General features: G+C 41.6%; 1 long non-coding RNA gene across 1 annotated transcript in view; it reads left to right on the forward strand.

Moving 5' to 3' along the window:
* LOC128456446 (uncharacterized) overlaps nt 1-27,656 on the forward strand; it is a 35,081-nt gene extending 7,425 nt beyond the window's left edge. Inside the window, exons 2-3 of the long non-coding RNA XR_008341835.1 lie at nt 18,488-18,573; nt 27,443-27,656. This is a non-coding gene — a long non-coding RNA (uncharacterized LOC128456446). The remainder of the gene's footprint in view (nt 1-18,487; nt 18,574-27,442) is intronic.

Consider the following 27,656-nt stretch of genomic DNA (forward strand, 5'->3'; position numbering starts at 1 on the left):
CAAATCTAATGTGTTTAGTTGTCTACCTCTGCCAAGGGGTTCACATCCCTGTTAGTTGGTTTGTTGATTTGTACAAAACTGGGGAAAACTGAGGGTCACTTATTTTTTGGTTTCTTTAACTTTCTGGCTGCAAACCCTTGATTTCTCAGAGAATGATTAATCGCTCTTGATTAAAAAAATGTTTACAGGAATGATATTTATGAGCGTGTGCAATTTGGTGCAGATCCCACTAAAGATCTGGGTCAAGTAGATTTAACTGTGGCAGAGGGAACTGTTTGCCCGGGCTATGCACTCTACTGAGGGCTACTAAGTTTGACATGGAACGACCCAACTGTGAGACCTCCACTGAGAAGCGGGGGGGATTCAAGGTTTTGTTTGTGTTACTGAGTTCCTCATGTGAATATGGAATTAGGGAGAAACATATGCAGGACTGGCCTGGACATGTGGGCAGTACCAGTTGCATAGTTTTAATATAGGCGATGGCACCAGTGGTGGTAGTGGGATTTCTATATACTTACTCAAATGAAAGTTATGTAACTTGAATAACTGAACTGTGGTTGAATCCCTCTGACAACCAGTACAGTGTTCGTGTTCATTTTTCCCACAGTTCTTTTACCATATTAATTTAAAGCCACTGTGACCTTTGCTCACTGAAACGTTATCACTTCCTCTCTGAGTCCAAGTGACATCTGATGAAAAATTGAAGATATTTCCTCAAGCTTGACATCACATTCAAGAAATCATGTTTCTGAGGCCACCGTGACCTTTAACCTTTGGCTATGCTTTAGTCCAAGTGAATGTTTGTGGAAGGATCCTTGACGGCGTTCCAGAGATAATACCATCTGTCCAATGGCTGTTGCCGATGCAGAGGCATACAAATATACATTTTGTTTATATGAAGATGTTTTTGTTTTTGTTTTCCTTTGCTGAGGTTGTGTTCTCTCCTTCATGCAACAGACCGCAGCGCCAGTGTTTTCTGTTTCACTCTCTGGTCACAGATATAATGTTATGGGCATGTATGATATTATATAATGAGATTTGAAGGTTTCTAAGTAGTTGACATAGATCTTCTGATGTCTATTGTATCATAAGACCAGTTTAATACATAAGACACAGCCTCTAGTGAGCTGGTTAGATAAAGAACTGTAGGTGACAAGAAGATATATAATATACTGAGACATATGGAGGAGAACATAGAGTCTGGGTATCAGAAATTATCCTCATCTAGGCTCCTCAACGTATTACCCTTTTGTCTATTACTGAAACGCACTGTGCACTGCAAAGGCTTTTGATATCCACATTTCATCTTACATCACAGACTCTGCTCAGCGTCGTGCAGCTGACGAACATAATTCAGATGTGATGGCTCTGAGCACATTGGACACTCAGACAGACTAACACTGGTGTTTCAATTAGGCTTTGCACGGCTTCCCCGGCTAACTCCAGAAGTCATCCCATTGCAAAAAGGACATAAAAATATGGCTTTTTTTTTTATTTCTTGATGATTCCATTATTTTCAAGGGGCAAGCCTCAGTGCTTTGCAGCTGGCATTGCTTTGGGAATCCACCATTATCCTCCTGCTGGTAATGAGTTGGCAGAGTGATGTGTTTTTTATCAGTATTGTTTAGTACTTTAGATGGGAGACTGGTTCCTCTGTTCATTCTCTGAGTAGACGGCGTATCTCATCCTCACAGGCCTGACGGCTGTTTATGTGTCGTGGATGTTTTGCCCGGGCGGCAGTCTGGAGGAAATACTTCTACTTCTCAAGTGCATTATTTATTTACTTCCACACTATCAGCCGGGAAGCTTCCCCTATAAAAAAAATCATTCACATTAAAAGTAATGACATTTATTTGGGCTCATTACAGGTCCATCTCCTTGTGCCTACATTTACTATAACTATTGTTTGTGTCACACACACACACACAAGTCTCTGGAACACGCTTCTTCAGTTCTGCCATTAATCCAGTACTTTTAGATGAAATCCAACCAGACACCACTTGTTTTCATTTGCTGCACTAAACCTGGCGTCCACCCAGAGCCACTTCCCATGCGTCTGACGTTCTGTCCACTTTCCAGCTCGTCTTCCCTCCAGCCAATGGGAATCACAGTAATTGAATAACAAACCCAGAGGGGATGGCACCGTTTGGTAAAGAATGACAGACATCGAGTGTTGTTTCCATCCACTTGTGTTAAAGCCAGTTTTTAACTTAACAAAAAAAGATATATATAAATAAACGACGCACGTGATTTATAGTTAAATGTTTGCTGACTGTAACATTCCTAAAATCAATGCATATAAATATTATTCCCTGTTTTGGTCTCCAGCAATATTACTATCTATCCTAAGGTGTTAATGCTTCTGTGTGTCCGCAGAAGCATTAACACCTTATTAGCAAAACACAGGAGAAAAAGGGTAAAAGAAAATGGCTTCTCCCTCTTACAGGGCTACCACACACAGTTTTTCTATTTTTACACATACAAGACACAACAATAATTTAGCCTGACACTGGTCCCAGTTGGACCTGGGAGAATTGGTGGAGAGAGGAAGACTGCAGTCAGTCAGTGGCTCAAGTAGGTTACCCTCTTCACCCTGGCCAATCCTGGAGCATCAATCAGGCGGCTCACGCCAATCAGCAGGTCCAACCTGCTAGCAATCAGGCACCCACACACACACACTCACTCAAGAAAACTGCTCACACACTAGGAGGAGGAACAGAACAGTAACATATATAGACATCCAGGGTCGTAACACTTGTCTTCCACATTGTATTTTAAAGCTGAGAACTTTATGTTTAACGATTCTATATAATGATTTATCAGTAAAACAAAATGAAAATGAGTAGCAAAGGAAACATGACCTCCTATTACCTTGTTAGTGGTATTTAAATCTTCAATCGCAAAAGGCATTTAAACATATAAATCAAGATGACGGGCAGGAATATTCAATAAAAATCAATACTTAAAAATGAAAAACCCATCAGAATTCCCGAGGTGGTAAATGTAGATAATTTTCTCTCCCCTGCTTTGTAGTGTCTTTGCTTTATCTCAGCTCAGCAGCTTGGTTGGAGGTTCTTTAGAAAGCTTGTCTGGCAGTAAGGCTAAAAAAAACAGGCCAGTGAGGAAATCCAGTGTGTAATTGCAGCGCTGACAGCCGTCCGGTGTCGGCCCTCTGTGCTGGGGCCGAGCTGCAGACCCGGAGGGAGACTCCTCTCAGGCTGTTGATCCAAGCTGGGCTGGATCCTGTGGAGTCTCGCTGGCCCTCAGCCACAGGAGCTGAGATCATCGAGGAGTGGACATAGTGTGTGGTACATGTCAGAGTAACATCCAGTGGAATGCCAGGAGCTACTGGTTTCCCATCAGAACGTTATATCGTAACGAGAGGATCCAATGATAGGGAAAAGAGGGAGGGAAAGAGAGAAAGAGGGAGGGAGGGAGGGACAGCTGGTAGAAGAGCACTGCACACACGTTGCCTTAATGATCTATTATGCTATTAGACGTGTAAAGAAATTGAGATCATTGTGTCGGGACAAATTAGATGCCACCGTCTTATTAATAAATGGAAAACATGGCAGCCGCTACACCGCAGCAGAATCTAATACTCTGGATGTCAATAGAAAATTTTGGGCGGGAAATTCACATTGACATGTGGCATAATAATAAAATCTAGGCTCCATGATTAACTATCTGAAGAGTCTTTAGCACAAATTATAAAATCTGTTCTATTAGTCTGATATATATCATTATGATAAAGTCAGATTGCATTTATGGATGGAAAGAGAGAAAAGTGACAGACAGTTTACGTTTTTTTCACTTTCTTAAACCTTCCAAAATATGTAATTTTTAGATAATAATTCATGGATCTTGAGAAAAAATAAAATCTGCCGTGTCAAGGAGACTCAGCAGAGGTCTGCTCTCTACTGAGGGAGAACATAATGCTGTATAACGTTAGAGTAAATCATAGGCCACACTGTTTGGACAAAATAAACAGTAACATTCTCTCTGCAGATTAATATAAATGTTTGTCAGACTATGTGAGAAAAACACCACATAAAGCATAAAGATAGTTGTTGCAGTTGGTTTTATGATGGTTGCTGAAAAACTTTTAGAAAATATCAAGTTGGGAAGAAAGAACTAGAATTCAATAAAGAAATCTCAAGTTTTTAGGAGAAATGTTGTATTTTAGCCCAAAATAAATGTTGAAGTTTGAAGCTTTTAAATTGTTCTTGTGCCAGAGTCGTGCGTTCAAGGGAAGAACAGAAATGCAGAGATAACAAATGGAGCTTTTTCTGTTTTGTCCGTTCACAACAGACGGTCGTGCCGACAAGTTCTCGATTCTTTATTCATTAAACAAACCAAACACGACTTTCAAACTTTCCCTGTCGTTTGGTAAATTGGACGTTTTCAGACACTTAACCGCGGGGTTCTGGTCACAGTGGTTTGACCAAAGGAGTGATTTTACTGCGAGGGAGCTGGAACAAAATGTGAGGGCTTGGTTCTGCTCTGAAGCCTTTTGAGTCAAATTACCCGACATGTGCTTTGGCATATTCTTTGATAAATCTGCTGTTGGACGTCTGTCAGCTTTAATCCAATGTGCCCTGTGCTAAGTTGTGGGAATGCCCCACAGACTGTATCTGCGTGATAGTTTATTAAAATATGTATTGATATTCTACCTGTAGTGTGCAGTGTACAGGTTTTACTAATGCATCATCACAAACAATGGGCATTCAGCCATCACTGTCATTTTCTCAAAGCAAACATTTTCCCAAACCTCATCTTGACCTTTAAAAGCCGATGTTCCAACTTTGTCATTCGTTTCCAGTGGACCAGGCTCGTCCTCTTCCCTCGCCGGCTCCTTTTCTTCTGCCACACTTTGCTGTTTCGCCCCCTAATGGTGTCCCCTCCATCTCTCACGCCCCCCCCGCTGTCAGAGAGGAACAGGCAGTGATGGATGCTAATCACTTTCCCTGTTTGCCCGTCCAGCCCCGCGGCCTCTCCGAGAATCTCAGCCCCGGCTTCCCTCCTTAAGCCGGTGAATAAATGAGCTGCTCGGCTCATTCCTTACCCCGGTGTCCCTGTTGGTAATATACCTGTACTCAGTGTAATCGACTCTGAACGGATGCGGTTGTTATTTCATTTGAAATCCATCACGTAAATATATTTTGGCTCCGCATATTTGCTGACTGAGTCATATTCGGTAACTTGGAAATGAATTTGAATATTAGCTTTGTTGTTTATTATCAGAAATCTGAAGCTGGCTGGTTTTCTGACTCCCAGACGGTGAACTGGGTTTAATGAGAGTTTCTCTGCAGGGCTGGATTGGAACTCTGAAAAATCCATTTCCAGTAAATGAGCTGCTGACTTCCTTTGTCAGAAGAAACATTTCAGGCAATTAAATATTGATGAGAATCACTCACGGCTGTATTGGAAAGAGAACATTAGCTTTTGAATGATGACTGATTGGTAGGTTCTTCCAGCAACTTGGAGGAAATATTGAGCCACGTGTTAAAGGGGGCACGGGGGGTGCAGCGGGTAGCAGTGCCATCTCACACCAAGAACTGTCTGGGTTTGATCCCCGGTGTGCATGTTCTCCCTGCGCCTGCGTTTTCCTGGCTTCATTGCACAGCACACAGACAGACATTAAATTAAAGACCCCACTGGGAGATGTTAACTGGTTATGAAATGTTCTTGTTTTAATTTTGCTGCCTCTTTATGACTTACAACAGCAAATTGGACAATCGGGGGGGAAATTGGCAGGAAATGACAATGTTTAGGCGAAGGGAGAGGAAACTGGGGAAGAAGCAAACCGGGGTTAGCACTAGGCTAAAGGCTAGAGGCTAAAGGCTAAAGGCTAACCCGTTATACAGACAACAAGATGGACACCACACCCTTACCCCCAGCTGTGTTTGTGTAATCTTTATTTTTACATACATATGTTGAGTATTTGGTTCTTTTTGACTCTGAAGTATTGGTGACTGTGAGCATGGATGTCAGTCCTGTGATAGAGTGCCGACCCATCAGGGTTATAGCCCGCCTCTCGCCCAATGTCAGCTGGGATTGGCTCTAGGCCCCTGTGACCCTCGGAGGATAAGAGGTATAGATAATGGATGGATGTTGAAAAGTAATAAATCCACCGCAGCTGAACTTTTGTTCTCAAAGACAAAATGTATTCTCCTTTGTGTTGGTCAGATCCCTTTAACTTTTTGTGTTTTGGATTGTGAACCAAATTACAAAAATGCATCTGATAACCATTTTCTATTTTCTTTGAAATTAGCTGATTATTTGCCCAAAACATTTCCCAGAAATGATAAAAACTTTTTTTCTAACTTCAGATTGTTTTTTCAACCCAATAGTCTATAAAGCAAAACTATTCACTTTGCTTTTTGCTGCTTTTATTGTCTTATCTGTTAATGGAAACTGTAATATTTTACGTATATTTTCCCTGAGAATATATACAAAGAGTAGTTGTCGGTTAACGTTATCAATTAATTAATCTGTTAAATTAACTGTTAGGATTCCTAAAATTAAAATATTTTAGCCTAAAATGCATCACAACATGGACAGTAAATCTTTTTTCCTCCACAGGAAAGACTCAGAGGAACATGCCAAATCAAAAACAGTAGTGAGGCTATTTTGTTTAGAGAAACCATAAAGTCTCATCATTCTCCTAAACAAGTTACCTACCCACAGTGGATTAAGGGATATCAGGGGCAGTGAAATATCCTGGTATTAAGTCCTACACGTTTGGGAAATGAAGGCCACATGGCCCGGAGCCTGCAGTTGAGTTATTGTGTTGAGAAAGTGGATCAGAAATGACACATCACACATCTTTACACAGTCTGTGGCTCAGCACCAAATGTAGTTCCTTAATTCTTCAGCTGTGGAAAACAAGGAGACAGTGACAACTCCTCCATTTCTACAATATCTTTGATTCGACAGGAATTAGCCTATAAACCAGCCTCAATCCAGGTGGTCCATCTCATCACTTTCCAATACTGTAGTGTGCAGTCTGCCCTGAAGGAGTAATGCTGCTTTTATTATAACCTCTTGTCTTGTAAATTCCACAGTGTGTGTGTGCAGCATTTGGCAGCTGACATGCCCCCCCCCCACCGGCTGCCAGCTACACACTGTCGGCAGTGCTGCGCTGACAGTGATCGATATGTACATTCAAAAAGTTGCTCACCTGGAAATCCCAGCCCGGAGGTTCGACTTAGTGCTAGTGGAAAGAAATATGTTTATTTAAAGAGTTAATTTCTGTTCATACTGTTGTTGTTGTAATACTGTTGCAAGATTATCAGCAGTGGGATGAATATTATGTTATAATTGATTAATTATGATAATTTAAGAGATGACTATTTGTTTCCAGGTTGGGGCTTAATGGTTCAACATTTAAAAATCTTTTTCACTTAGTTTACATGACTCACATAGAGTCTGAGCTCTATAAGAATTTAGGAATCCTGACTTTTGGGTTGAGCGTCTAAATCCAGACGAGGTGGGAGAATTCTGAAGTTGTGTTCCGCTTGCTTAGTTACCCTCAAGGCCATTTCCTGTCACAGCTACTCTGTCCACTGACAGAGAGGGATAGGCCCCGGGGAGATTGCTTTGGCCACTGGCCCAAACATGCAATGAACTTTAAAGTTGGCATGAGGTCTGTCCTTCTTTGTGTGAGTGGAATCCACTCCAGTGAAGTTCAGTTCATCGGTCTAACATGTAGAACCGAGAGGAAATGTATTGAAATGTATGTTTATCTACAGTAAACAATTAAAATCATGTCAATATGTTCTGTGAATCCTCTGAGAAGAGTTTTGTTTCCTTTTTTATATATACACATCATACTCCAAAACAACTATATTTTCTGTGTATTATTGTAATCAATGCATAATAGGTCCACTACCAGAACAAAACATATATAGAAATTATTCTTCTCCCCCACAAAAGGCACATTATAGCCTCACCTTGAATAAGTCGCTGTTGAACAGGGTTGTGGTTGTAAGATCAGAGTTTAAGGAAGTGCACAGCAGCAGATATAGAATATGACATGGTAGTGAATGGTTAACATGTCGTCTTTTTGTGTTTATTTGTCTGACAACAGAAAGAGAAACAATATGTACATGAGAAAAGCTTTATTGGGATATCATCTGCGTTGATATGATGTATCTGTGAGCACAGAGAGGAGGAAAGATGCAAAAAGACGAAGGGCTGAAACCCACTCACATCAGGAGTTTGCTACTTAGTGAATTACTTCTAGCATCTAGTAACATTAAGCAAGTAAAGGAAGCTTTAGCTACTTTTAATTAAAAGTAATTGCAGCAGTTTCCAACTCGGTCCTCAACGTGGGGATAATGAGGTCAAGCCATATTGCTCAGCTTAATGCATCTTTACATTACATTACATTAAAAAATAATTTAGCTGACTTCCAATAAGTGCAGTCAGCCGTGAGGCTAGAAACTCAAAACGGCAAGAATCACCAAAGTGCATTAGCTTAGAAAGAGCCAAACTGCAAAGTGCCACATGTAAGTGTAACTTCACTTAGAGCAACTTCTCAGCCAAGGTTCAGTGGGATGAGATGTGTTGTGTGTGCACAAACCTACTCATTGTGGTAACCACACACTTGACCTTGTATTATCGTACGGTGTCGGAATTGAAAATTTAACAGTACTTCCGCGCAATCCAGTTCTATCAGACCATAATTTAATAACCTTTGATTTTTCAATAACTGAATATATGCCACTAATAAAAAATTCATTTTCTAGATGTCTACCTGATAGTGCTGTAGCTAAATTTAAGGAAATAATCCCAATTACATTTAAACCCGTATTAGCAGTAGATATAAACAACAAATTCTTTAAAACCCTGAGCTCCATTGAGATCGACCACCTCGTCGATAGCTCTGCAGACTCATTACGATTAACATTAGACTCAATAGCGCCTCTAAAAAAGAAAAATGTCAAACATAGTAAATTAGCTCCGTGGTATAATTCCCAGACAAATGAGTTAAAACAATTATCAAGAAAACTAGAAAGGAAGTGGCGCTCCAGCAACCATGTTGAAAATCTAATAGACTGGAAGAATAGTGTTAAAGAATATAAAAAGGCTCTCCACAAAGCAAGAGCCGCCTACTATTCAAAACTAATAGAAGAGAATAAAAACAACCCCAGGTTTCTCTTCAGCACTGTAGCCAGGCTGACAGAGAGTCACACCTCCACCGAACCCAGTATTCCTCGATCCCTAAATAGCAATATCTTTATGACCTTTTTTAATGATAAAATTCAAACTATTAGAAATAAAATCAACCATCTCCTGCCCTCAATTGGCACTAATACCCTCCCAACAACAGAGATCTCAGAAACGGCTGAGAATCCTACCCATTACTTAGACAGCTTCTCTCTGATCACCCGTGATCAGTTTACCAAATTAATCTCAGGTTCTAAACCAACAACCTGTATCTTAGATCCCATTCCTACCAAAATACTTAAAGAAATTCTGCCCCTACTTGATAGTTCGTTACTTAACATCATCAATCTGTCATTATCATCAGGTTATGTACCACAGTCTTTTAAAATAGCTGTCATCAAACCCCTACTCAAAAAACCCACCCTAGACCCAGAGGTTTTAGCCAATTACAGACCAATATCTAATCTCCCCTTCGTCTCTAAAATCTTAGAAAAAGTTGTTGCCAATCAGCTGTGTGAGTTTCTCCGGGAAAATAATATATATGAAGACTTTCAATCGGGGTTTAGAGCCAATCACAGTACAGAGACAGCCTTGGCAAAAGTCACTAATGACCTTTTAATAGCCTCAGATCAGGGACTTGTGTCTGTCCTCGTTCTGTTAGATCTCAGTGCAGCATTCGACACAATTGACCATCAAATTTTATTACAAAGACTCAAACAGTTAATTAACATTAATGGAACCGCCCTTAACTGGTTTAAATCGTATTTTTCTGATCGCTCCCAATTTGTGCAAATTAATGATGAGTCATCTGTGCGCACCAAAGTTAACCATGGTGTTCCACAGGGCTCTGTGCTCGGCCCAATTTTATTCTCATTATATATGCTTCCACTAGGAAACATTATCAGGACACACTCGGTAAATTTCCACTGCTATGCGGATGACACCCAGTTATATTTGTCAATAAAACCTGAACAAAGTAATCAATTAACTAAACTTCGAACATGTCTCAAGGACATAAAAACCTGGATGACCCGCAATTTTCTCTTATTAAACTCAGACAAAACAGAGGTTATAATACTTGGCCCCAAACACCTTAGAGATGCATTATCTAATGATATAGCTGCGCTAGACGACATTGCCCTTGCTTCCAATGAAACCGTCAGGAACTTGGGAGTGATCTTTGATCCTGATTTATCCTTTAATTCTCACTTAAAACAAATTTCTAGGACCGCTTTTTTCCACTTACGTAATATTTCCAAAATTAGACATGTCCTTTCCCAAAAAGATGCAGAAAAACTAGTCCACGCCTTTGTTACATCGAGACTGGACTATTGTAATTCATTATTATCAGGCTCCAGCAGTAAGTCGTTAAAGACTCTACAGCTTGTCCAAAATGCCGCAGCACGTGTCCTGACGAGAACCAAGAGAAGAGAGCACATTTCTCCAGTATTAGCGTCGCTACACTGGCTTCCAGTTAAATCTAGAATAGAATTTAAAATTCTCCTCCTCACCTTCAAGGCCCTTAATAATATGGCGCCTTTTTACCTTAAAGAGCTGTTAGTACCTTATAAACCCGCTAGAGCACTCCGCTCCCAGAATTCAAGCCTACTTGTCGTCCCTAAATTCTCTAAAAAAAGAGTAGGAGCCAGAGCTTTTAGCCATCAAGCCCCTCGGCTGTGGAATAATCTACCACTTTCAGTTCGGGAGGCAGATACCATCTTTTCATTTAAGAGTAGACTCAAAACCTTCCTTTTTGATAAAGCTTATAGTTAGAGCTAATTAGTGCGCCAGAACATTACTTGTTCTATTTTATGACACATGACACACGGAGCTTCTCTTTCCAGCTTCTCCTTCCTCTTCTCCATCCCTATCCCCCTTCCCCGGAATCCCTTTGCTTTATCACCCGCAGATCCAGGGCCTCTGTGGCCGCACCATGGATTGCGGTTTGTGGATCGTACACCGGGGGTCGCGGTGGTGGATCCATTGTGGCGGATTCTGGGCTGATCGTGGTGCTGGTGGCGGACCCTGTGTCGCGTTGGCATTGGGCACGGGCGGTGGACCAGGACCGTGGTGGTGGCTTGTGATGGGTCCTGGTGGGCGGCGGTGGACGGTGACTGAGGACTGGAGTGGCGTCTGGTCTGGATGGTGGATCGTGGTCTGGATGGTTGCTGACCATGGACTGTGCTTGCAGCGGGACTGCTTGGCATGTCATGTTGGGGTTGTCCTTCGGGATGTCTACCCTCATCAAATGCTGCTAGAGACTTTAATCTTTAATCTTGAAGACTTTAATCTTGATGATGTTTTCCTGCACGTGGCATCTATTGCACTTCTGTCCGTCCTGGGAGAGGGATCCCTCTCATGTGGCTCTCTCTGAGGTTTCTACATATTTTTACCCTGTTAAAAGGGTTTTTAGTAGTTTTTCCTTACTCTTGCTGAGGGTTAAGGACAGAGGATGCCACACCCTGTTAAAGCCCTATGAGATGAATTGTAATTTGTGAATATGGGCTATACAAATAAAATTTGATTGATTGATTGATTGATTGTTTTGTCTCATTGTTGTGCGTCCTTACAGAGTAGCACAGTGTTAACAGTGTCCCGCGCTCGCTTCCACAGGCGACAGTAGACATAATGAAAACCGATGATTCTCCATCACAGTGGCTCCGACCCCTCGTCTGACATGTCCCTGTCAAATTCAAAATCAAAAGTGAAGTCGGCTGACAACACATCACGGCCGCTGTGATGCTGACAAAGGTCAACGGATTGAAAGGTCACCCTTTGCCCAGAATAGAGTTCGACACCTTCGGAGAAACAAGGCCCAGCTGAGTTTAACCCTCGATAAGAGTCTCAAAGTGAAAGTCTTGTGACTGAAGGATGATGGTGGATGAGCTGCAGCTTCCCCTCTCGGTGACACGGGGCCCATTCACTCACCAAAGGGCATTTCTCACTTCTCTGACATGTTTATAGCTCTGATTTGAGTCCTTGAAACTTTTAATTGAAAGGAAAATAATGAATCTATTTCTATATGGTATATATATATATATATATATATATAGACTCCTATTGCTAAAACTGCAGTAAATCCTCCGTCATGACAGTTGTGATGTTTGGCATTGATTCAGCTTCATGGTCATCGTGGAGGCAGAAGTTTGTCGTGCTGCAGGAACTGTACTACCTTTCTACTGACAGGTGTTTTCTATTATCTGGACCAGTCCATTTATATATCGATTTGGATTTATGCTAAAGAAGAGAACACATTTGTGAGGCTGGGAGTTGTTGCAGAGAGCCGCTAAGGACTGTGTGTGAGTTGAGATGAGACGCTCGCTGCAGGAAGCACGGATGAGCAGAGAGGAACCCCTGCGGTGCCGGATTGGTAACTCCCCCCCCAGGGTGCACACACACTCTGACTTAAAGATAGACAAAGTGTAACAGCAGGCCAGGTGTACCACTTTCAGTCTGTTTAGTGTTAACTGCAGTTTGTATGTGACTGTGACCAAAAGAAAACAAGCTAAACTGCACTGAAGTAGATACTGTGTTTAAAGACTGTGCTCACGTCTTTTGGGGCCAATTAAACTATGAAATGCAACAAAAACATACCACAAACCAAAAAGTAATGCATTTCTTCAAGGAAAACAGTTTGTGCTGCTCACATTGGAGACTACCGATACTTATAATATATGTATTACACATCTCATCACCCTCAGGAGTTGCTTAAGGTTCAGAATTATCTGTCGGTTTCAGACTTTCCCTGGGACTCAATTGATTCCCTGAGCATTTTGTTTTTTTAAGCTGCTTTCACTCATGCTCCAAACTCCGGATAATTTCCTTTAACCATCCAGAGGGGCTGTTGTATGAGAATGTCCATCAGTTGCTGCAGAGTTCCTCAGCATAATGTTTGAATAAGCATCTACAGCAAGTTTGTGTGTTTATGATGTTTCACAATAATACAAATATCTCAGAGGAACCATAAATCTAGAAGACAACCGCGAAAGATGTCAACTTGTAAACACAACGAGATTCAAAAGCTTTAGTTGATTAGGAAATCTGTTAGTGTCATTGTGCTTTGATCTGAACCCCCTTTGTGTAGACACATTTCTATGTTCATGCCTGAGAAAGGCTTCAGAGTATTGGGACTGTTCTGATGATGAGAGTGACTTGTTGTTAGCAGGAGTGGTGTCCGGGAGGAATCAGTATTTTCTGTGTTGATCGAAGAAATATGCTGATTTCAGAGTTGTGTTGTTTCTGTAAGCTTACCTGTATCCACCCATGCTTTGGCTCATGTTTGTGGCCATTTGTGTTTTCTGTTATCGTTTGGTATTAACTCTGGCATAGAGAGACGATGAGCACATCCTCAATGCCGCCTACTAACTCCAGTCGACTATGCTTCTTTGCCAACAAGGTAAGCAGCTGTCAATGAGCACACAGTGAGACCTATTTCAGTGAATTTGAAAGCTGCAGATCCTGGCTGTGATGCCTTTTAAAAGAACTGGTAAATGATCAACCGCCTTTCAAGATTTAATTACACATATCCTCGAGAGGTTGGCAGGAGAAGTTGTTGTTCATCGCTCGTCCTCGCTGTAGATGACCGTGTTTTGCCTGCGCCCCATCAAGGCTGGTAAAAACATTTATGGTCTCCAGATATTTGGGTGTTGAAGGTCTTTGACTCTCTATTCACCACCGCTGCCCATGAATATCCTCAGAAGGAAGCTGTCTCAAGGAAAAGAGGATAATGAATGAATAAGAGCAGCAAGCAAATAAAAAATCAGACCACCAAGCATGAGGTTTGGTCGTTATTGTGTTTTTGTGATTGTGTTGAGTAAAAGATAATCTAGCTGAGCTGAGGGTCATGTCTCCCCTTGTGTCTATCAGTAAATATATTATTTTCTAGTATTTATTTAGTTCAATATATGTATCCAAAGTTACATTTAAAGATAAAATCAAGCAACCTAATTTTATATTCAGGTGAGAAACCATTTTTGTTACATGGTCTGTGGTTGGGAGAGAATCTGCTTTCCTCTAGCTGCTCAGCCGAGACCATTTATCATCTTTTCACATCCCTGAGGTCTTAAGAGGAAACACTGGAATTCACTTAGACATTTAGAAGAAACAACAAAGTTCACACACTACGTTGCTCGGCTCAGTGGAACCAGAGACGCGGAGTTCTTCAATATTTATTTCAAATCCAGTCGGTGCACTGAGAAACGTTTCATCAATAATACAACCCCCCCCCCCCCCCCCTTGTTGCAGCTGCTTGTCAGCCAGCCGTCTGACTGTGTGCTCGCCGGGAGAGAACCTGATTCAGTCTGCTCCCCCTCGGATGGAATTAAAGTTCAACCTGGCTTGACTGGAGATGACATGGAATATCAGTTAGTCTTTTAACTGGGTCAGGTTGAACATTAAAGCCGCTGTAAGCTCCCTCACTTCAACATTCTCTCGTGTGTGTGTGTGTGTGTGTGTGTGTATCTCCGGTGTTCCCGGGATCCAGTGTTTGACGGGAGCGTAAATAGTGTTCGAGCCTCTTGCACATTTAATTTTGGAACTCCTCCTCAATGTTCTCCTCCTTTGTGAGATATTTTTCTCTACCTCCTTTATCTCATTTCTGAAGTTTTCCATTTCTCTGGGAATATTTTGCCTGCAAGTTTATTCCTCAGATGTTTATGTGGGGAGACATAAGAGTGAGGGAGATAGTTTTGAGCCACAGCTCAGTAATTAACAGGGGGCTTGTGGGTTTGTTGTTGTAGAGCAACCTTTGTTTGTTACTTTGCCATCTCAAGTGTAGAACTGGTTCAAGCATGATGGTTCAGTGTTAAGCACTGTGGGGGGTCTTTCTGTGTGGAGTTTACATGTTCTCCCTGTGCTGCTTGTGGGTTTTCTTCAGGCTCTAAATAAACCATAGATGTGAGAGTGAAAGCCTGTTTGTCTCTGTATGTTGGGCCTATGATGGACTGGTGACTGGTCCAGGCTGTACCCTGCCTCTCATCCAAGGTTAAACTGGGATTGGGTCTCCCAGTTCAAACAGGTTGTTACAGTTCGGACATGAACCTTTTCCCTCAGAGCAACTTAAGATCTTGGGCATGTTTGAAAACTGCAGAACAGATACTGATAAGAAGCTTTGAGTGTTGCATCAAAAAAAAAACTTGACCTATTGCACAGACAGCTCTTGTCATAATTTATGGAGTTTTTTACTTTATTATTTATGCCACCAATCTGAAAAGCAAAACCCGGGAGTATGTTCCTCCAGTCGTCACCTTGTTCCCAGATCAGCTTTAAAAACCTGTAAATTAAATCCTATCATAACCAAAAATGAGTCATGGCCCAGTTTACAGGAATAAGATCCAGGTTGTAAAAAAGGGACTTTTCCATTACCCGGATTATCAGTGATCTCGTAGTCAAAGTTTTTAAATTAAAGTTATAATAAGGTTGACATTTCCATTATGAGATTCCATCTAAAGCGGCACTTGATACACTCTATGTTTCACGGGGGGTCTTATTTAAAGCACACAGTCATAATCTTTTTCCCCCATTGTCCTTTAGTGCTGTGAGAGCTAAAATGTGCCATGAAGGATGAGTTCTTTTGGAAGAGTCACGATAAATTATTCTGAGCAACAACTTTTCCTCACGTGTTCCAGAGCAGCAGAGTTCTGACAGTGACTCGTGTCTGAGTTCAGGTAAGATCGCTGCAGGTTCTCTGATAACCACGGCAGCTTGAAGCCTTTTGAACACACAACCTGACGTCTGCCCGATGCAGGAGGAGTTCTGCACCTCAGGAAGGAAGATGGGCCGGAGCCAGTACGGTGCTATCAGTATGCCCCCCCCCCGTCTCTTATCTAACCCTTCTAGCCTCATGTGAACTGGATCTGAGCTGCTGCCCTCATCACGATGTCTCGTTATCACCAAACACACTCTTCAGAGCCCAGAGGGACAAAAACGAGATACTTATCAAGCTTCTTACTGAGAATTATTTTCCACGTTATTATACATACACACGTTTCTTGGCTTGAAAATATTCAACGTCATGCACTGTATTGGATTTGCTATATTGGCATTAGACACAACATATAACCCTCCTTTAGGATTATAATCCTATTTTCTCCAGCAACTATCTTATTTGGTGATTAGACAGTTTGCTCCACTTCCAGTCTGACAGGTCGTGTCACTCTTCGACACACCCTGGGACCAGTTGATGTTTCCCAGTCATGCAACTTCTCTTAGAATATTATATCAATGCTTGTTTTTTTTCAAATTTTTTGTAGCTATCAGAACTTGCTTAAGAGGATTAATCCACTAAACATCCCTGCCTTGTAACAAGAAGCCCCCCCTCTCCCCCCCGCCCACTGCCCTCTGGACTTTAACCTTCTCACTGCCAGTACATTTTACTGTATATGTGATGTTTGGGGAATTTGCTTCTAATGACGAGGAGCAGGGTAAATTAATTTCAGTTGATAAGTAGCTATCATTTTATACAATTTTTTTATGTACACACACTGTGGTTCCTAATGCACAAGATGACTAAGCTCATATACAGATATATATTGGGTTTCTTTCTGATTAGAGTGAGAAAGTAGAGACACGTCATCCATTTGTATTTAAAGTCTATAGTAGAAAACACACATGGTCCAACACTGTCAGTTATTAATACAATTCATCACTTTCAATGTAATGAGCATAATTTTCAGTTTTTAATTTACCTAAACATTTTACTTTTGACCGTTTGTTCCATTTGAGATGATTGACTCTGGAATACATTCCACTGGTAGTTAAAACTGTGGGATGGAAAAAATGCATCTGCTTGAACACAGAGAGAAAACGCTGTAGAAAAATACATTTCTCATATTTGCTCAACTGGAAATTATTGGAGATATTCCATCTTGTCAGATTTGTTTTGTATAAAAGTAGGTTCAGTTTGGGGGCGATGCAATAGCCAAATGATTATGGAGTATATTCCACCACATAGTGACATATGCTTCCAGCAGCAGATCCTCAGTTTGTCTAATGCATGTTTCTCTCTCTGACCCATTTCCCTGCCTCTCCTATCTCGTCTATCTAAATACAGGCAACAAAATAAAGAATATATATTTAATAAAAGGTATGCTGAGTTTAATTAAACAGTTTATACAAATCCCTTGTTGCATATACTGTATATGTGCAGGTTTTCGACTTAACTGCATCTTTTCACTGTCGGTGGTAACAAGTTATTTTTCTTCCTCTGGATCCGATGTCTGATGCTTTCGACAGCGACAGGATCGTGAACTCGCAGAGCAAAGCAATAAATACCGAGAACTCAAAATCTCAGTAATAGAATTCAGCAGCACTGTGCACAGGGAGGATCTGCAGCAGCAAAAACCAGAACAAATATTACAAAACTTAATCACTCAGCTGCCCTTTACATCTGTGGGGGCCGTTCCTCATAACTCCACAGACCTGCAGGGTTACAAAACTTCTTCTGCTCATTCGTGAAGTGCATAAATAACCAAGTTTAATCTTAAGAGGACTGTGTTCTTTTTGATATATAACTCAGCTGAACTTGGACATACTCAAAGACATTAAACTCAGGGTTATGTAGGAGGAATGGAGACACAACATATATCTCTCTTGGGAATTGTCCCGGTGGTGTCATGGCTTCTGATTTCAGATTTTGCAAGGGAAGCATTTCAGAGTTTTATTTTGTTCTTTCAAGTTGCCATTTTTGAGATTGATTGATCAATGTTTTATTTTTGTATAAATCATTAATAAACACTGAGAGCTCACAAATCTCCATCGCTGACACTGTGCTCTAAATTCATTAGTCTAAATGAATAAAAATATCTTTATTATCTTGGACAGAAGGTGAAGTTTATGGTGCCTGAACAAAAAATTATTTCTTCTGTGCCCACCAGCGAAAAGAGCTGAGTCAGCACCCCCGTCTTCAAGCACACACTCAAAATAATAACTGTGGTCAAACGTGTTCTCTGTGTTTTTATGAATGTAATTTATGTTCTTATTCATGCAGACCTGCTCTGTGTCCCCTGTCATTTGTACCTTGTGCTGTCTGATCTGTACACGTTGGTGCTTTATAATGGAGTTTACATGATTGATGCGAGATGTTCATTGGCTTCCATCGTTCTTGCAACTTTCTCTATTTGTCAATTAAATAAAAAAATAGTGTTTTACTTAACAAATTCCCCTTTTTACACACAATTTAATTAATAAATACCTTGTTAACAGTGAAATAACAACATAGATTTAACGTTATCGCTCCAGATGTGTCATCGACCTCGTTTCTCTATTTCAAAACTGGATATTTAATTTGTTGTCTCTTGTCTCCTCCTGTCTGCAGAAGATGCAGCACCACTGAACACCCATCAGCCTTTAGATGTGTGAGGCTCCACAAAGAAACCTGAACATCAAGAGTCCACAGTAACAGTAAGTCTCCTTATCTGCTCCCTTAAGAACTGTCTGAGAAATGATTGTGATCATTCTCATGCTATTGTTTGGTGGAAGTGCTCCTGCCACTGGAACCAGAACAGAAAGATGACTGTTCTTTAGTTCTCCATGGTAGTTAATGGTAATTAATTAACAAGGTTTCAATCTGGTATTTTTAAGGTAACTAACCCAATTTTTTTATTCATGAAAATATATTTACAGGACATACACAAAATATTATTCATTCAAAAGTGACAAGCTGATGCACATAGACAAAGTTATGATGCAGAATCTTTGTACATTTGCAATGAGCACTTGATTAGTAAATAAGTGATGAGCCACACACTTCATACCTTCAACTAGAAAACAGTTTTCTTCTCCTGCGTCTACTTCAGTTTGAGGCGTTGATTCCGAGGCACAGTCGGGATCGAGAGTTTCCACAGAGGAGAGGAGAGCTTCATGCCATCAAGTTGAACCTTTGAGATTTGTCTTATTCAGAACGGCTGCGTTATAGAAAATATGATCAAAGATTTTATCACCCACGTCGTGAATATGGTTTTCTTCTGCAGCAGCACCTTGTTAACCGTTTAAAGGAGGACAGTTTGCAGAAGGTCTTTTATTGTGTTCCTCCTCTCTGAGCTTCTGTTGACCTCTGATGACCTCTGGGCTGATGCTGAGTGCCTTGTCTTCTCCTCATAGACAGTTTGAGTGAGCCTGAAAAGTCTTTTCATGTATAGTTTTGAGAATAGAGTTTGCCAGACTCCCCTAATGCAGTCTGCACATTCAAAACAGTGGCTGACAGTAAAATATGGCCGTGTGTGAATGACTTTGTGTGGAGGCTGGGCGATGTCTTATCACGCAGGAGCAGGGGTGTAGATTAGAAGTAAATTATTTAGGTAGATTTGGGTCATAAATGGTCCAGTGTAATCCGTCTTTTAGATTTATGAGTGTGTCACATCCTTTGAAAGTGCTGATTTTATTCTCTATGAAACAAAACCACAATCCTTGGGCTTTTTCAAGTGTAAAGGCTACATGCTTAGATATTCTGTCGAGATTTTTTTCCTCAAAATGACCTTGTTTACAAAGTGAAATCTAATGTTCTTTAAATAGTCATGAGAAGTCAAATATGGTGTATTAAAGGCGAGAGGACAGGGGAGAGAATCAGCTGGTGGATGGTGGGAAGCAGCATGAGGGTCCATTCATCGTGGCCTCAGACGAAGGCCCTCGACAGATGGGTTCCATCTCTATCCAAACACTGTGGAGGGAGCTGACCCTTTCAGATAGGCTCTGCTCGATCAGCTGTTTCCAGAGATGGGGTCAGGATGTGGTTTGCTTAGTGTGGAATAAGGTCTGGAATCAAAGGGAAACGACGAGTTTCACCGATACCTCTAAAGCTGACTGCAGAAATGCTAACTCATGGCCTTTTGTTTTTTTGGGGGGGAGGGAGGAGTGTGTTAAAACAACTTTCTAATAAACAACATGAGAGTTATCCACTGAAGACCTCTGTGCAGCTCTCAGGAGGCTGCTCTGCCTTCCATTAGCCAGGAAGGTGATGCATTAACCGACGTTTTTTACTCATTCAGCTCGGGGATCCCTGGGTGAATGAATACAGCATTGCACCACTTTACACTCGTTCACTGAGCATGTTCTTTTTTAAAAGGATGTCACAACTAGAATGTTTCTGCTAATAGCAAAGCTCCGATAAATAAACACTGACTTACAGCTCCCAACCCTGAGCTTCAGACTGAAACCATTTAATCGCATTTTGAGACTATTTCTGGAGACGGAGTCAGAGCATCTTATAACGAGGCGCTCCATTAAATCCACACAGGGAACAGGCTTGTGCAGATGAGGTTCAGTCAGGGAAGAAGAGCTGGAAGGAGCCAGGCCCTAGTGGTCCTCAGGGGGAAGTGCTCCAACGGGAGGGGAAGGCGAGGCCCACTGGAGGAAGTTCCTTTTACTTGTTTTGTTGTAATGAGCTGACCGCAAACCTTACGTTTACATTTATGATTTAATTTTATTTAATGTGAATGTTTTAAAAAGCTCCATTTAACTTAACGAGACCTCTTAAAGCACCACTTCACTTTGTGACCTTCAAATCAAACAGCACATTTTCGTATAAACAGTTTTGATGGGAAAAATATGAATGTGTTGCAATGTACTGGTGGGGCTACTAAACAATATTCACATGATTCAATGTAGATTCAAAGATAAAGATATGCAGCTCTGGCACATTGTACTAGATTTGTGCGGGAGCTTCACTCTGACAGGCAGGTGGGACAGCTGCTGCCATTTGGTAGATGTCACACACACACACACACACACACACACACACACACACACACACACACACACACACACTGAGATTAAAGTTGTCCTATCACTTTGACAAGTTTCTGTCAATTAGATTCCAGAGAGGCCATTAATGAGATCGATGTATATAAAATATGATTTTACCTTGAGAGGCCAATACCCAGAACCCCCGGCCCCTCGAGCACGTTAATCATCTCTCCGTTGTGATTTGCTGCTCGGTGTGAGTGAACTGGAATTTGCCCACTGGTTGGAAGGTGGCCTGCAGGAGAGCTCCCCCCCCCCCCTCCCCCAACACCCAACACCACCGGGTCAGGAGACTTTTATTCAATCCTTGTACTCAAAGAGTCTCTGTAAAAACAGGGGAACCTGCAAAGAAGCGAGTCTACCGTCAGTTGCTATTCACAGACTTTCCAAAGAGGTGTGTTGGAGTCAGAACAGACAGAAACTTTACTTTTTACTCCTCCTGATCTTTCTTTGGAAAATATCAGACTAGCAAGATGTTTTCTTCAAACGCTTGAAGGAGAAAGATGTGATATTGCCACACGTCTGAATTGAAACAGCTTCCAGTCTGAGTCATAACTTTTTGTTTCCCTGTGAAACACCACAGACGTCAGAGCAACAGGTTCTATTATTATTATTTAAGTGTGTTGCATTCAGGTGAATCACTGCCAGTGCCAAATGAGGGTCTGGTCTCACTAAAAGCCTTTTTACTGTGTTCCCTATTTTCTCCCCCCCATTACTTGCCATCCTCAATAACCATTTATCATCATGGGATGACACAGTTAGAGAAAGCAGTGATCCAATTAAGGCGTATTTGGTACAACTCATTAACCTCTAACGGCTTCATTTGGTGATATCTCGTTATGGGGCCTGCAGCCTCTCTGGCACAGTGACGCAGTTTTTTTTTCAAACTTTTGGTTTTTGAATTCTCAGGAAATTGTTATTGCTTCACACTTTGCAATGTTTGGGGAGGATTATGATTTATTTTACGCATCTCCATCTGTCCTGTTGTTGTGAACATTTTATCTCTTGAGGGAGTTTCTTCAGATTGGGCGCAAATGTTGTCAAAGGATGAAGTGATTAGAAAGGTCAAGGGTCACTATGACCTCACAAAACGAAATTGTGTTGTGACCACGTGGGGAGTACGGAGATCGTGTCCTAGGTGAAGTGCTGAAGAGTGAACAGGTGAGGAAGGCAGGTGGAGGATGATGAGGATGAATCAGGTGCTTGATGATCCAGGTGGAGGGAGGAGTCCTCGTCATGCCCAGGACACACGCATGGGAGAGAGGGACAGACCGACACAGAACGAGGGAACAAGGGGAAAACACACAACGGACCGACACACGTAAAAAACCCGGAGTCACAGCCAAACTGGACGGTTAACAATTGACCAGTCATGTCTGAAATTCCAAATGATGGGGAAACAATCCTCCATATGGGACACTGCGCTGGACATGACTCTTCATAAAAGAACCAGTGTTCATTATGTATTACAAGGTTTCACATCTCTGTCACTAATGATACAGAATAAATCCGGTTAAATCAAAATGAAATGCTAAACATGTCCGGGCTGGTGACACGAGTCAGTGGAGGTCATCTTGTACCGGCTGCAGGTGAAACAGGTGAAGTCAGAACCCAGTGGAATACAGTTAATTTATTAATTTATGTTATATTAAAGCATAACAGCAAACGTAACGTGACCTATCGACCTCGAACATTAACAGAAGAGACCTCCTCTGCTTTCACCTTGTTCTTCATGATACTGCACGGCCAGTCTATTCTAATTAACTTCCAAATGTAGAACCACTAAAAAGCACTGGTTCAGGACCTATTGAGTTTCGTTGAGGTACATTTATCAAGTGTGTGATGTGTAACTTATTCTAAAGTGAATGTTTGTGCTAACGACTCACTGCTCAGGAGTTTAGAGTTATACAAACACATACTGTAAAACATTGTGTTCAAGCAAGTAAGACTGAATGCTGAGTATTTATATTTAACATGTGTTTAGTTTTAACTCAAATTTCACTGAGAATAAAACTATACCATGTTAGTGTTTGGACTGACAGCTCCCTGGTGGCCACGTCGGTCTGCAACCCACATAAAATCCTTTTTTTAGCACATTTGAGCTCCAGCCTGGTTCATAATTATGGTCTGGAGTCTGTTCAGTGAGCTACCAGCTGAGGGTTCCATGTGATGCAGAAACATTTGTTGTTTTTTAGACTTTGTTTTTCTGAATTTAATTGGGGGGTTCTCTCCCATTAACTTCAGTACAGTCTGCTGTTGTGTTTTCGTGGGTTTTTGGGGTTTAACCAATGAACACCTGAGGGACTGTATGTTATAAGCAGCTGTGTGTTGAGAAGACTGAACCATTCCAAGGAGAAGAGTTCTATCAAATGAATAGTAAAGTTTTCTCAGGTGCTGAATATTATAAAATATTGTCACCTGCAAAGCTTACATGACAATATTCTATAATCATGAACTGTATAAACGTACAATAGGTTTTATAGCATCAAATAACTGATTGAACAGTTTGATAAGCTCCATATATATATAGCCCAAGTTTAGTCTTTAATTTAATAAAAAAATTAATTTGTCATTACTGTAGAAGTCACTAGAAATGGCTTACTGTCGTTAAGTTTTTGGTTAGACGGGTCATTGACATATTATTATTTTTAAGGTTTGCACAAGTTAACTTCTAAACAAAGATTTGATCCTTTGACATCTTGAATAAACACAAACGAAAACAGCCTCCGTCATGTTTAAATCTTTCATTTGAGAATAAAGAGAAAGATTCTGGGGGATTTTAACCTGAATGCAATGCATTCTGGGAAGTATGTGAACGAGACAACAGCGTCTCTGAATAACTTAGGCTCATTACGAAACAGCGGCAGGACAAATTAGAATACGGTAGGTCACCACAGTCTAGATAATTAATTGGAAACACTGAATAGAAGCTGTCACTTCCTGCCCCCCCCCCCCCCCCCCCGGGCTTGTGTGAACATGACAAACACAGAAAGTAAAGCAAACTGAGCTACTGAAATATAATTTGATTAATTTGAGGTATTTTCTTTTCCTCTTTCGGGCTGAAAGCCAAACGCAGCTCTGAGGATTGCCTGCCTCTCTCGCTGCACCGTGAGATTAAGCCACATTAAGTTATCAAACTGCTCATGTGAGAAGTTATGTTCTGCAGAGAGGTAACGTTGCTCGTTTGCCGTTTGCCCATAAAGCCGTCGGCAGCAGGCGGCTGAGCTGAGATGAGTGTAATAAGAAATGATGAATGTTATTTACTACAGTAAAGTTGGTGAACTCAAATACTTCCAGGGAGCCTGAGGGTGACTGCACAGAGTATGAGAGGGAAACCTATTACACATTCATCCTTTACTACCTGGACTTTCTTTTTTCTCTGTAAGACTTTATAGGCAAACTCTGTTTACATTTTAATAGTCCAGTCAGGCTTGATTTATTCAAACTGCACATTGAAAACATCAGGAGTTGAGCCAAAGTGCTTTAGAGTCATTTGCAAATGAAAAGCAACAGAATGGATGAAATAGAAATAATCTTCAAAATCAGGTTGAATTCAAAGCAAGATTAAAAACTTAAAATTTGATTTAGAATTATTGAGAGTGGGACTTGATCTAATGGGACATTCATGGTGATGAGTGAAGTGCTTGTCTCCTTTATTTCTAGAAACACGAGCAGGTTGAAAGTCGAGGCTTTTATTGGAATGGATCAGGAGCTATTCAATGGATTGAGGCAAAATCCATGTTACAATGTTTTTGTTGGCTTTTTAAAAATCATGTGTCCACTCACGTACAGCTGGCACGTGTGTAAACAGGAAACAGATTGTCTACTATGCAACCAGTGGCTTACGTGTACAGAAAACACAGTGATGAGAAACAGCAGGGGTTTCCTGTCTCGGACTGACGATGGGGGGGGGGGGGGGGGGTACAAGGCTGTACCTTCACTGCAGGTGGTTGAGTAGTGACTGATTAGAACCAATCAGGAAGAGACCATGGGGGACGTCTCTGTTTCTTTCTGTTCATACAACATCCAGGAGTTTTCAAACTACAACAGGGATATAAAACTTCTTCTGATTAGAAACTGGAAAGCAGAGACGTAAACGAAACAACAGGGATGTGTTATAAAACTAAATAGTGGTTGTGTTGATGCATCCTGAATTTGGCAGACATATTCAAAATACTGACAAACATGAGAGCAATGAGTTGTTGTGTTTCTGTACTTTTAGTGATCCCTTGTGTGTCGCCATGTTATCATTTTTAAATGATCCATTAATACTGCAACAGCTTCAGAGCCGATAAAACGTATAATAGCTTCAGTCTGGTTTTAATATCTTCTCCTGCACGTTACTCTGTGTTTGTGTTGCAGTTAGTCACAAACCCGGTTATTAATATTTGAGGTTGAACTCCCCATGGGTTTTTCAGAATGATTGAACAAAAGAGCTTTGTGACAACGTTCGTTCGGGGGGGGGGGGGGGGGGCGGGTAACATTGTGTTGTTGTTGTTTCTTATTACAAAGAGAGAGCGACTGCCTTTACACTGATTCATGTCAGAGGACGGCTCCTCTGAAGCTTTTGAGCCTGAATCAAATTAATTTCAAACAAGTGCTGGATCCATGTTAAAAGTAGACTGTGTGTAAATCACCTCACACAACCTGTGTTGTGTTGTGTTGTAATGTAGAGCAGCAGCAGCCACTGGAAATGATTCCTTGCTCTCTTGGCTCTAGTCATCATCACTGTTGGCTCAGTGTCTGCATGAAATCACATCGCAGGTAGAACAACACATTACTGCCGGGATGAAACACACAAATCATGTCGAGGCTGCAAATCTGAGTGAGAATCCTCTGAGATGCTTCTCATTGAGATGCACATTCCTGCCTCTCCACCCACGCCCCCACTCCCACACACACACACACACACACACGCACACATTTCCCGACTGAAAGAAGAGATAATTGGACTCTGAACTTGTCCATCTGTAAACCACAGAGAGAATGAGTTGCTGGTGGAATAGGAGATACATCCAGTCCTCTGCTTATTTGTTATTTGGTTTGTCCAACTTGATTTCTCTCCCCATACATTTTAATGCTGAAATACGGGGGTGAAGTTGCCGTAGCCTTGTTATTAAACAAAGTATGAACAGATGACTCATTGATATTGTTTTCAAATGTTGACCTAGTTGCGTTGGAGTTGTTGTGTGTGTTTTCCACAGCTTTGAATGTTGTGTTGCTTCTCGGAGAATGGACAAGTTGTTATCTTTGTGCGCTGCAGCAGAGGCAACTTACACGTTTACATTCAAATGTGTCACATGTCATCGATTACAACTTTTACCCATTTTTCCGTCTGTGTGTATGTGTGTGTGTGTGTGTGTGTGTGTGTGTGTGTGTAGCATGAAGGGCCCCCACTTTCCCGGAAAGTGTCTGGTCCAGCCACTTCCTCTGCCTCACCACATCTGTTCATACAAGACGCAAACATGAGATGATACAGAGGCAGCTCAAAGAAAAACCCTAGAAAAATAAAGTGTGAACAGCCCGGATCCTGTGAGCCGCCCTGTTTTAAATGGCCTCTGAGGCACAAACCCAAAGTTCTGCTGGCCAGCAAGAACATACCTCCACCTCCTCCACCTCCTCCTCCACCTCCACCTCCACCTCCTCCAGCCTGTCCAAGCTGAATAAGCAGAAGAAGGAATGCCCCTCTGTACTTTGAGTGACCTGCTGGAAACCTGTTTGTGGTCTTGATTTTGTTTTTGACCTCTTTTCCCAATGTGGCTTTCAACTTTCAAGAATGTCTTGAGAAGTGGTCAGATCCTGAATCAGTTGTTCTTCCTTGAGAGACACTCAAACGTCTGTGAAGGAGTCAAACAGACAGTTTCCTGATCAGCCCCCGAGGGACAGAAGCTTGGCATGAAGTGGTCCATGGGGGACATGAGGCTCTCGGGTGTTTGTCCTCTGATCCTCTCTTTGACCGTTCACCTGTGTGAAAGAAAGGACAATCAAGTGACAGATTTTAAAGTGGTACGCACCGGGGAGGCTGCGGCTCAGGAGGTACAGCGGGTTGTCCACTGTACAAAGCCCCCAGCGGTTCCTTCCCTGGTCTCTTCCATTCTGCGTGCCAAAGTGCCCTTGGGCAATACCCTTAGTACCAAATTGCCCCTGAAGGAGTTAGGGATGATGGATTCAGATGCTCTGTATGAACGGGTGTGAATGGGAAACTGTACTGTAAAGAATTTACTCTCAACTCTCAGGACACATTCTGGAGTACAGAAGAAAAAAATACTTATATTATTGAATTGATATAATCTCACTGAGAAGCGGAGTTGTATTTCTTTGCCTGTTGTTCTGAGGCTTTGGGCCAATTTACGTTTTTTTTGTGATCACGGATCTCACGCAGCGGGAAACCGGCTCTTCAGACTTCAACCTCTGGCATGTTGGCTTTATAGGTCGCCTCTGGTATGTAGCGGTGCATCGCAGGGGAAACAGTTCCTGGAGAAACGGGGGTCTCTCTTTACTTTTCTTCTTCTTTTTTTTTTTGCTCGTGCAGAACTCCAAAAGAATCCATTTTAGACAAACTGTGGGCGGAGGAGGTTGGGTTTGAATGTCAAGTATCATGTGTCGAGGCGAACGCTTCTCGTGGAGCTTGCAGACCCCATCATCTCTGCTCGCTGCAGTCCTCAGTGAACCAGCATCTGGCCCACAGCTGAAAACTATTAGGATCTGCTGGAACTTCCTCCTCTCTATTCCTCCCCAGTCGGAAG

This window comes from Pleuronectes platessa, chromosome 14 (assembly GCF_947347685.1).
Source record: "Pleuronectes platessa chromosome 14, fPlePla1.1, whole genome shotgun sequence".
Taxonomy (NCBI): Eukaryota; Metazoa; Chordata; class Actinopteri; order Pleuronectiformes; family Pleuronectidae; genus Pleuronectes; species Pleuronectes platessa.